The sequence below is a fragment of the Vitis vinifera genome, chromosome 8, assembly GCF_030704535.1.
Source record: "Vitis vinifera cultivar Pinot Noir 40024 chromosome 8, ASM3070453v1".
In the NCBI taxonomy this organism is placed as follows: domain Eukaryota; kingdom Viridiplantae; phylum Streptophyta; class Magnoliopsida; order Vitales; family Vitaceae; genus Vitis; species Vitis vinifera.
Genome location: NC_081812.1, coordinates 3,222,171 through 3,235,262, shown reverse-complemented (window position 1 = coordinate 3,235,262; position 13,092 = coordinate 3,222,171). Strand labels below are relative to the sequence as shown.

Below are 13,092 nucleotides of genomic sequence, written 5' to 3'. Positions count from 1 at the left end.
TGTTTAAATATTCTTATTAATGCACTGGATTACACATTATTATTGGCTAATGTGATTACATGTAATTATGGGATATGATATATATATATATATATATATATATATATATATATATATATATATATATATATATATATGAGGTGCAAGATGATTTATTCATTGAAGACAAATTAAATATGTTCTCAATTTTTTCACTACTATAAATTCTATATATTTTTAAATCCTTAATTAAAATGGAGACATTTAAAGGCTATGTTTGGTTTCTAGATGATTTGAGGGATGGAAAAAAATAAAATAAAAATTATAGACAAAAAGAGAAAATAAACAAAAATTATAAATTTTTTCTTGAATATGGTTATTAATATACAAAATGAGAGAAAAAAAATAGAATTATACAAACTAGATCACATATTATCATGCCATACCAAACTTAATTCAATCCCTGAACACTGACTGATTTGATATATAAGCCAATTCAACACAATAAAATTACTATATCCTAACACTCAGATTCCCACATTTGAGCAGATTCCCGGAGAAGAGATTTCACACAACGCGTTGCCTCCAAATATATCTCCACACAGTAGACTCGAAATGATCTGCATGGCACTTTCAACATGAGGTCTACGGCCTCGTCATTCTTTATTGGGATGGGCTTATATTCCCTTGAAGATATAGGGTATCTGCATATGATGTTCAACTCAAAATCCGTCCTCTTTATGCCTGTAGTTGCGTAGATTTTATCCAACAATCCAAAATACGTAGTTCCATGGTTGAGCTTAATAGGCATCACATTCATGTCGCCACCTTCATAAACAACATCATATTTTTTGGTTTTCACTCTTCCATTCCAGTATAAATGCACTGCCACGTCGGTTGCAGCCATGAGAGCTACCATCCATACTCACAAGATTAGACAAAAGTGATTGATTTAGAGTCTATTTCACAGTGATTTTAAAAACGTTTTAGCATGAAAAGTTTTTTTAAAGAAAAACAATTTGGTGTTTAATAAAATTTAGGAAATGATTCTCCTAAAAACACTTTGGATAAAATACTTCAAGTAAGAATATTGTTAAACGCACTTTTAATTTGATGTCACTACTAATTAAATAATTAAGCATATAATGGACACTTGAAGCAATTTTATTAGAACATAAGCATGTTAATAGAGCATCATATATTTGGTACTGTTTAAAAAAAAAAAAAAAAAAAAACTAAAATGTCACCACTCCTATCCAATCCAATCATAAATGGATCATCAAAGCCAATTCTTTGTGGCATTTTCTTGTTGTTGTTAATTAATTTTTTTTTATTATTTAGTTAAAATATTTGCTTTGATTTTTGAGACTGTTTTACTTTAAAAAAAAAAAATTGTTTCTCTTTTACATCTTTTTAAAGATGATAAGGTTGGTGCATTGATGCTTGAACCTCATCTATAGATAACTCAACATGAAAAAATTGACCATCATGGCTAGCTCTTATGTAAATATCAACTAAAATTCAACATTAAAGAAAGAAGTGAAAATAAAAATGGATTTACCTGAAGCTGATAAGAAACTGGTGCAGGAAAAAAAGTGGTGAGATCTCTCAGTATATATGAAACTGGTGAGAGAGAGAGAGAGAGAGAGAGTAAAAGTGATGAAACCTGTGAGAGTTTTCTTTCTAATTTATAAAGAACAATTATTCTTTGTTCTTTATAAAAGATTATAAGGCACCCATATTCTTTGCCCTGTGCTGACTTCAAGACTAAGGACTAAAGAGAGATGATTTCTTCTTTTGTTCCAGATACACTAAAAGCTTGGAAAGATAAAGCTCTCCCTAGTGATAAAGCTTTTTCTAGAGATTGGTTAAAGAATAAAGAATGAAAAAGAAAAAGGAAGAGTAAGAAGTAAAAATACAAAAAAGAGAGGATGAAGGGAGATCTAGGTGGTTCTATATTTATTAATTATTATTATTTCTAATAATGAAAAAATATATATGAATTATACTTTTTGATTTATATATATATATATATATATATATATAATTGGCTTCAAAGCACAAAAAGTAGTATGACAAGTTTGTTTTAGAACTTCATCATTGTACTCCTCTTTTCTTTGATTAAGTATTCATGCACTCTGTAAATATAGGGATCACATCGAAAATTTTATGTTTTTTTTTTTTTTCTATTCATGTGTATGCATGGTTTGATTAACAAAAATACAAAAGAGTGAGGATAAAAGGAGATATACGTCTTGCACTATTATTTTTATTGTTCTATATTTATTAATTATTATTATTATTATTATTATTATTATTATTGCTAATAGTGTAAAAGTGTTTTTGAATTGATTTTTTTTTTTTGGATTTATATCTTCACCCATTAAAAAAACAAAATTTAATTATTTTTTTTTTGGGCAATTTGATTAAGAGGATCATTGGAAATCCAATTTTAGAAATCTAACATTTCATCCTTTTTCAACCTTATTTTGACAAAAGTACATTTTTTGTTTTCTTGTAAAAATAACCATTTCTTTCAAAATATAGAATGACATTTATATAAAAAAAAAAAATGAGTTACTCTTTAGACAAAAGCATGGAAGGGGATAAATTCACAAATATAAGGATTATTTCATCATTTTTAATCAATTATTATATTTTTTTTCAACATTGGCTTCGGGGCACAAACACTACTCAGATGTTATTACCATGCATCACTATGCATATTATGCAAACTTTATTTATTTATATTTATAAAAAATGAAACAACTTTAATTACACATTAGATCCCTTCTGAAATATATTTAAAAGTGATTTAAAACGACATTCCCTTATAATTTTATTGACAAAAATTGATAAAAGATGTGATTTTTTAAAACATTCATGTAAAACAATTAAAAAAATATGATTTTTTTTTCCTCAAAGTTACGACTTCAATCTCAATGTAGAAAGTGATTTTCAAACATGAACTTTATTAGATTGTGAAACCTAAATTAGTTTTGTTGCATTTTGCTTAGAATGTCAAAAGTCGAGTTATTTGGTTAGCTAGTTGAAGGGGGCAACACCTCTTGGAGATTTTTTTTTTTTTTTTTTAATGATGACAAGTTTGTCCCCATTATATATTTAACCCTTCTATGTTTAGGATTTTGTTTTTTAGAAAGTGTGACCACAATTAAGAGGGTTTTTTTGAAAGTTTTACCACTATAATTCTTCTTATTTTTTATGATTAGTGGATTATTAAGTGTTGGTGCACTCCATAAGCATAGGAATCACATTAATCGTTGAACCACATTAAAACTTTTGCATTTTTTCTTTATTTTATATTCGTGTGTGCATGATTTGATTAACAAACTTCAAGATGTCAAAACGGAAAAGCAAATAGTTTAATGGAATCTTGAGAGCATGAAAACAAAATTAGCCAAGAGTGAGAACTCCTCTCATTTTTCTTAATTTTCTAGCTTTTTTTTTTTTCTATTTTTTCTATTGGAAACAAAAAATATTTTATAGTTATTTTATTTTTTGCATGACCTCTTATATTTTTCTGAGTTGTTTGTATTTAATTTTGTATTAATTTATTAATTATTCAATTTAGTTAATTAAAAAAAATTCAGTGTAAAATTTATTATCTATATATTTTAATATTCCTAAAAATATTAGTGAATATTCATAATAGGGATTATTTTATGATTTTTTAATTTATTTTTCATGTATTTTATTTAAGCAAATTATTATTGTAATAATTATTTTTGAGGCGTGAAAAATTATATAAAAAAAAATTAGGGCAACTTTGTAAAAATGATTTTCTATGACACTCTTGATAGAATAAATATAGACCTACATTATATTAAACATTGTCGGGATTTAGCTATCCATATATATATGATTTCTATTTGATCAAGAGTATGGGCCATCTATGTGTAGAGCCCAATGCCATCACGGGCCTTAGATGATGGGCTTAAGACTCGTGAGGCCCAATAGCCAAAGGGTATGGTCCCTGAGGCAAGAGGGTATAAATCCAAGTGTCAGTTTCTTATATGAGAACAACGTTTTGAAACAAAAGAAACTTGTTCTCTCCCGCTCCCATCATCAGAGAGAATTCAAAGAAAAGTGGTGCCCTCCACAGCCTTAGAAGATCCATACATCTTCAACAAAATCTAAAATGGATTCAAGTTGGTTCCTTATCCAAAGATCAAAGATCAAAAGAATGTTTTGAATGTTTGATATACATATATATATATATATATATATATATATATATATATATATATATATATATATATCATGTTTTTTTGTGTCTTGAGTGATAATGGAAAATAAATAAATCTAACAATTGGTATCAGAGCCTCCCATTTTCACCAAAACACTTATTAATACAGAAACAACAGAAAATAAATCTAGGCTAATTCTAGGTGCCATTCAGCACCATTTCAGGCGCCGTTAAGACGGCGTTCAAAATGGATGCAGTTTAGGTGTCATTCTGGCGCCTTTTTTAGGCATTCAAAAGTCACCATTTGAGGCGTCGTTCAGGCGCCATTCAAGGCACGCAACAAGACCGCTTCAGACGCCAATCCAGGCACCCTTCAAAGGCTATTCCAGGCGCACTCCAAGCGCCCTTTAGAGGCTGTTCCAAACTGTGTTGCAGGCGCTGTTCTCAAGCGTCATTTCGAAGTCGTTAAGGCGCCATTTTTTAAGCGCCATTCAGGTTCTTTAACGACGCCGTTCAGGCGGTCTAGAAGCACCGTTTTCAAGTGCTCCAGAAGCGTCATTTCAGGCGTCGTTTAAGGCGCCTTTGGAGGCGCCATTGGAAACGCCATTTTTTGGGGCTACAAGTCATCATTCATGCTCCGTTGGTGTGCAATTCGAGCGTCACTGGTGCGCCGTTCGTGCACTATTCATGCTTTAATATATATATATATATGGAAAGCACAAATACGTGTGATTTGTCCAAGCCCAGTAAAAAAAAAAAGAATAAAAAAAAATGCCCACTAAGGAAGCTCGAACACATGAGCACAAGGTTGAAAGCAATGTTTTCAGAACCAGACCGGTCATTGAACTAGAAAAGTTACTGGTTCACGGTTCACCGGTCGAACTGGTGGTCGAACCGCGGTCGAACCGGTGACGTCATAAATATGTAATTTATATATTATTAAAATTAAAAATAATTATAAAAATTTTAAAATATATATGAATATATCAAATTAATATTTTAAATTTTATTAAATGAAATGTGTATAATATTTAAATGTGAATATATTAAAAATGAAAATTTTAGCTAATTTTATAATTTTTAAAAATATCATATTATTTTTATTTAATATTATAAAAAAATTTAAAATCAAATATATATTATTTTGTTTGGAAAATCAAATATCAAATAGCTTGTAGCCGAGTGGTGTCAAGTTTACTTCCAAACGTAAGGTCCCAGCTTCAAATCCTCTTGGCTGAAGTTGTTAGTTTTTTTTCATTAATACTAGTTTGCAATCCCACATCGAAATTTGAGAGAAATAAGGGTGCAAAGGATGCCTATAAAAGGTATCCTCGTTGAAAGCAACAACACTATCCCATCTTGTGGGCTCAAAGATTCAGCCTGCTTAAAACAATTGAGTGGGTGTGGGCTTTGTCACTAAGCTAGGCCCAGTATGGTTTTTTGTCATGGTCCAGTATGGTGTTTTGTTTAGTTTTTATATGATGGGGTCTTCTGCTTGCAAAATGATGGGCCAATTTGAACCGATCGGTTCATTTAGAACTGTCCGGTTCCATCGGTTCACCGATCCGACCGCTGATTTAGGTGGTTCATGATCGGTTCAATGTCTAAACGGTTTGATAAGGCAAACCGGACCGGATTGGTGAGCGGTCGACGATTGAACCGGTTGGACCGACCGGTCCGGTCTGGTTTTTAAAACATTGGTTGAAAGCCTTGTGCTCAACCAACTGAGCTACAGAACCATTATGTTTCTTGATGATTCTGTACCATAAATGTCAAGCCCAGTGAAAAAGGAATAAAAAAAAAACGCTCACTATGGAAGCTTGAACCCATGACCACAAGGTTGAAAGCCTTGTGCTCAACCAACTGAACTATAGAACCATTATGTTTGTTAATGATTCTGTATATAAAAATTATGATTCTGATGAATTTCTGTATTCTTTTTGGAAATTTATTATTTCTTGTTATGTTTGTGTTTAATATTTTAAAATAAATAAATTATGTATATCAGTTGCCAAAGTAACTTATATTATATAATTTGTTTATTTTTATTTTATAATATCTAAACATGTTATTATTATTATTATTATTTAAAATAATCGACCCAAAGGAAGATTATTTTAATATAATAATAAATAAAGTAATCATAAATATGTGACATATAAAGTTTATCTTGTATTCAGTATGTTAGTCCAAAGACAAACATATTGTTTTTGGTTTTATTGTCAATATTTATAAATTAATATTGAAAATGATGCCAATTACAAGTTGATATTTATGTCCAAAGACTGAATATTGATGTTTGTGTTAGGTATATTGTTATATGTCCACATGCATATACATATATATGTTAAATTTTTATTTATTCATGTATGTGTGATGATTATATAACTGATTGTGAGCTATATTATTATGAATTTAGCATCTTCTATATCTGCAAATGTCAATAACATTCTTGTGCTTAATGGAACAAACTTCAAGAAATGGAAGGAGCATGTTATAATTGTGCTCGGGTGCATGGATTTAGACTATTCATTAAGAGAGGATCGCCTTTCAGATCTTACTAGTGCCAGTACTACTGAGCAAAGGTCTACTATGGAAAAATGGGAGCAATCCAATCATATGAGTCTAATGATAATGAAGCACTCAATTCCAGAAGTTATAAGGGGTGAATACCTGAGGAAACCTGAGCCAAGGCATTCTTGGACCAAATAGCAAAACGATTCGCTGCAAACGAAAAGGTTGAGACAAACACTATTCTTAGTAAGCTTGTCTCTATACGGTATAAAGGGAAAGAGAATATAAGGGAGTACATTATGGAAATGTCTAATCTTGTGACTAGACTCAAGGCACTAAAGTTAGAGTTTTCGGAAGACATACTCGTGCACTTGGTCTTGATCTCTCTGCCTACACAATTTAGTCCATTCAAAATCAGTTATAACACATAAAAGGAAAAATGGACTTTGAATGAGCTTATTGCTTAGTGTGTACAAAAGGAAGAGAGATTGAAACAAGAGAAGATAGAAAGTGCTCACTTGGCTTCCACATCTTAGGGATTTGGTACTAACAAGAAAAGAAAGAGGGACAATAAAGGAAAACAAACTACAGTTTCTAGGACATCAAAGCAAAAGGTGCAGAAGAAACAAGATAAGGAAATCACTTGTTTCTTTTACAAAAGGGCTGGTCATATGAAGAAGACATGTACCAAATACGCTGCTTGGCGTGAAAAGAAAGGTACACTTCTCAACTTTGTTTGTTTAGAAATTAATTTAGTTGTAGTGCCTACTGACAATTGGTGGATAGATACGGGTGCAACTACTCACATAAGTGTCACTATGCAAGGTTGCCTAATGAGCCGAATACCAACTGATGGTGAAAGATACATTTATGTGGGAAATGGCAACAAGGCTTCAGTCAAGGCTATTGGTCTTTTTATATTACAGTTAGACTTTGGATATACTTTGGATTTGGAAGAGACTTTTGTAGTATCGTCGTTTAGACGGAATTTAATTTCTATTTCATGTCTGGACAAATTTGGATATTGTTGTTCATTTAGAAATGGAATGGTTAGTCTTTATCTAAATTCAAACGTTATCGGTACAAGTAGTCTAACAGACAAATTATACAAATTGAACATAAAGGTCACTAATGGAAATGAAACCTTGCATTCAAGTAATTATGGCATTAAGCGAAAATTAATGAATGAGAATTCATCAATGTTATAGCATAGGCGTTTGGGTCATATTTCAAATCAACGAATTCAAAGGCTTGTGTTAGAAGGAATTCTTGATCCACTTGATTTCTCAAACTTTCAAGTCTATATAGAGTGCATTAAGGGTAAACAAACAAATATGAGGAAAAAGGATGCCAATAGGTGCAGTGACGTCTTGGAATTGATACATACGGACCTTTGTGGTCCATTTCCTACACCTTGGAATGGACAACAATATTTTATCACTTTCATTGACGATTACTCACGCTATGGCTATCTTTATTTGATTCATGAGAAGTCTCAGTCATTGGATGTGTTCAAGAATTTCAAAGCTGAAGTTGAGAACCAATTAAGCAAGAAAATAAAGGTCGTCGGATCTGACCGTGGAGGTGAATACTATGGTAGATATGATGAATCCGATGAACAACGTTCAGGGCCATTCGCCAAATATTTGATGGAGTGTGGTATCGTTCCTCAGTACACCATACCAGGGACTCCAAGCCAAAATGGTATAGCATAAAGGTGAAACCGTACTCTTAAGGATATGGTAAGAAGTATGATCAGTCATTCCACCTTACCAGAATCACTTTGGGGCGAAGCTATCAAAACTGCAGTTTACATTTTGAATAGAGTACCAAGCAAAGCAGTAGCCAAAACCCCATATGAGTTATGGACTAGCAAGAAACCTAGTATTAGGCACTTGCATGTTTAGGGTTGTCCAGCTGAAGCTAAACCTTATAAGCCAAATGAAAAGAAATTGGACTCCAGAACAGTGAGCTACTACTTTGTAGGGTATTCTGAAAGGTCGAAAGGCTTCAAATTTTATGACCCCTCAAGTAGATCCTTCTTTGAAACGGGCAATGCTAAGTTCATTGAGGATGTTGAGTTAAGTGGGAGAGAACCGTTAAGAAAGGTGGTTTTTGAAGAGGAATATGTTAGTATTCTTATTATTACGACTGGACATCGTTATATTATGTTTGATGACACTATTCAAAATGTATAGTCGATAACAGAAATTCAAGACACACCTGAGATTCCTCCTACTCAAGTTATAGAACTGATTCAAGTTCATGAAGAGGTAACTCAAGAACCTCAAGTACAAGTGCCACTAAGGAGATCCACTAGAGAAAGAAGAAGTACAATTTCAGATGATTATGTTGTATATCTCCAAGAACATGAGTTTGACATGGGTATGGAAGACGATCCAATTTCAGGTAGCCAAGTCAAACAAAGTTTTGACTCTGAAAAGTGGATAGAAGCCATGAAGGATGAGATGAAATCAATAAAAGACAATGGTGTTTGGGACTTAGTAGAGTTGCCTGAAGGTGTAAAACCGATTGGTTGTAAATGGATTTTTAAGACCAAGCGGGATTCAAAAGGCAACATTGTTATGTATAAGGCACGCCTAGTCGCAAAAGGTTTCACTCAAAAGGAAGACATTGATTATAAGGAGACATTTTCACCGGTTTTGTCAAAGGACTCCTTTAGAATCATCATGGCACTTCTAGCTCATTATGATTTAGAGCTGCATCAAATGGACGTTAAAACTGTGTTTCTTAATGGTAACATTGATGAAACAATATACATGGTGCAATCGGAGAACTTTGAGTCTAATGATTCAAAGCAACTTGTATGCAGATTAAAAAGGTCCATATATGGTTTAAAGCAAGCATCCCGACAATGGTACCGAAAGTTTGATCAGGTGATCACTTCATTTGGTTTTAAGGAGAACACCGTTGATCAATGCATATACCTCAAGTTTAGTGGGAGAAAATTCATTATATTGGTGCTATATGTTAATGATATTCTACTTGCAAGTAGTGATGTAGGACTTTTGCATGAAACCAAACGATTTCTATCTAGTAAATTTGATATGAAGGACCTTGGTGATGCATCTTTTATGTTGGGTATACAGATCTATAGGGATCGTTCAAGAGGTATACTTGGGCTATCACAAAAGGCCTACATTGATAAAGTGTTGAGAAGATTTGGCATGAGCAATTGTACACTAGGAGACACGCCTGTGGCAAAAGGCGATAAATTTAGTTTGCACCAATGTCCGAAAAATGAACTTGAGAAGAAGGATATGGAGAGGTTTCCCTATGCCTCGGCAATAGGAAGTCTCATGTATGCACAAGTTTGTACGCGCCCGGATATTGCGTACATTGTTGGAATGTTAGGCAGATATTTGAGAAACCTAGGTATGGATCACTGGAAAAAGGCAAAACGGGTTTTGCGGTATTTACAAAGAACTAAAGATTATATGCTCACATACCGTAGATCTAGTCATTTAGAGATCGTGGGATATTCAGACTCTGATTTCGCGGGATGTCTTGACAGTAGGAGATCCACTTCAGGCTACATCTTCATGTTGGTTGGAGGAGCAATTTCATGGAAAAGTGTTAAACAAACACTTATTGCTTCTTCCACCATGGAGGCAGAATTCATAGCTTGCTACAAGGCATCAAACCAAGGGATATGGTTGCGGAATTTTATCACTCAGTTGCTAAATGTTGGTGGGATTGAGAAACCATTGAGAATCAATTGTGATAATAAGGCCGCAGAATTGTATTCTAAGAACAACCGAAATTCATCAAAGTCTAAACACATTGACATCAAGTTCTTGGTTGTGAAAGAAAGAGTTCAGAGTCTTCAAGTATCGATTGAACACATAAGCACAAACTCCATGATTGCGGATCCGCTCACTAAGGGTTTGCCACCCAAAGTATATCATGAGCATGTCACACATATGGGTGTTGTACCCATTGATGATGTGCTAGTATAGTGGGAGTTTGTATTTAGATTTTGTGTTTGTTTTCTTGATGTGATATTATGTTGTGTTATCTGTACAGACCTTGATTTTAAAAGACTATTGTGTTTGAATATTCTGAATTGAAATGATGACTTTCAAAAGCAGTTTAGCATCAAGTGTTGAAAGTGGAATTTGACTATTTTTTAGTCATAAAGTGGGACCAATTGGAAATAGACATATTAGAGATCACATTCTATGTAATTTCCATGCTACACATCCATACTTGATCCATGTTGCTAATTTTGTTAATATTGTGATCATTGATGAGTCTAGTTATAATTATGATTAACGAAGACCACTTTGATCCTATGTTAGCATAATTAGTAGACCGGATTGTTTAAGGATATTTGAATAGGATAGCAAAGATGACCTCAATAAAGTACTATCATGAACATTGTTTTGTAATATATGTGGTCCAAGTGGAAGATTGATAGAATAAATATAGACCTACATTATATTAAACATTGTCGGGATTTAGCTATCCATATATATATGATTTCTATTTGATCAAGAGTATGGGCCACCTATGTGTAGAGCCCAACGCCATCACAGGCCTTAGATGATGGGCCTAAGACTTGTGAGGCCCAATAGCCAAAGGGTATGGTCCCTAAGGCAGGAGGGTATAAATTCAAGTGTTAGTTCCTTGTATGAAAACAACATTTTGAAACAAAAGGAACTTGTTCTCTCCCGCTCCCATCATCAGAGAGAATTCAAAGAAAGATGGTGCCCTCCACAACCTTAGAAGATCCATACATCTTCAACAAAATCTAAAATGGATTCAGGTTGGTTCCCTATCCAGAGATCAAAGATCAAAAGAATGTTTTGAATGCTTTATATATATACATACATACATACATATATATATATATATATATATATATATATATATATATATATATATATATATATATATCATGTTTTTTGTGTCTTGGGTGATAATGGAAAATAAAGAAATCTAACAACTCTTGCACAAAAATTATTAAAAACATCAATAATAGAATTATGTGGTGCAAGACATTTTTGAAAACTTAGTTCTTTTTTTTTATTATTTTGTGACAAATAAATTATTATTATTTTTCCTAAGATTTATATGGAAAAAATTATTAAGTTATGTCAATCAATTAATATCATTTTTTTATGCATTTATGGACTTGTATTTTTCATATATGTTCCCACTCAATGTCATGACTCAATTTTTATTGTGAAAAAATGATTTTTGAAAAATTGGAGTTGTCATTTATTTTACTTTATTTTTAAAAAAAGAAAACAAAATAAGAAAGAAAACTTTATGTGATTTCTTATTTGGAAAAAAGACAAGTCTATAAATCAAAAACGGATTTAGAGATCAGGTTACCCATCCAGAAGTTATGATGATAAGTCATAACACCCTTCTAAGCCCTAAGAAAAAGACCTTTCTAGTAAGCAAGTGTGGAGTATGGCAATTAGTTTGTAAATCATGGATACCACAGAAGAATAAAAAAAAAGTACATCAAAACAATGATAAAAGTGAATTACACAAATATATTATAAAGACTTTATTATTTCAAATATCATAATACAATTTTAAGAAATTTTGAAAGATTTTTTTTCATATTAAAAACCAACTTGATTATTCACAAAGCTTCCATTTATTTATCAAAATATTTTATTTTATTTAGATTTAAATTTATTTTGAAAGACTGTTTCTTGTTTTTATTAAAAGAAGTTATTAAGTACAATTTCATTTAGAGAGACAAATGTAAATTTGATTTTATTTACAAGGAGATGATTTTTATTTATTTTATTTACTTTTACCAAAATGATTTTTTACCATTTTTATTTTCAAGAATATATTTTATTTCAAATTTTATTTAAGAGAAGTGATTCACTACAAAATTAAAAAAATATTTACAAATTTATTTTCAAGAAACATTCCAAATCAAATTTATTTTTATTTTAAAAAAAAATGAATTTTTTGAAATTTTTTTTTTTAAATGTACAAATTTATTTACAAAAAATATTCTAATTTGATTTTATTTACAAAGAAATTGATTTTGATTATTTTTATTAAAAATAGAGTTCTATAATTTTATTCAAAAAGTATTAAGTCAATTTCTATTCACAAACAAAGAATTTTCACTCGTTTAATTATAGGGAAAATCATCTAACCATACACCAATTACAAAAAATATGAGAATTTGAAACTTCACTTTTTTCTTTTTAATTTTGGTGTAAAATGGAAAAAAAATATTGTCTATTCATGCACTCCAATAGTGCTTTCAAATTTATTCCACAATTACCCTCAAAAGTAAAGGACAAAGTACACAACTATTTAATACCACCTATTAACAAGTACATGTGTCATTTATTTTTTATTATTTTTCTCAAATCAATAAATATCCCTTA

The 13,092-nt window shown here is 31.4% G+C and overlaps 1 long non-coding RNA gene across 1 annotated transcript; it reads right to left on the bottom strand.

Annotated features, from left to right (window-relative positions):
• Positions 1-321: 321 nt before the first annotated feature.
• On the bottom strand, positions 322-1,703 carry LOC132254158 (uncharacterized). The gene is made up of 2 exons (XR_009466329.1): positions 1,541-1,703; positions 322-891 (listed from the first exon to the last, which is right to left on the bottom strand). It is a non-coding gene; the product is annotated as an uncharacterized LOC132254158 (long non-coding RNA).
• Positions 1,704-13,092: the final 11,389 nt, after the last annotated feature.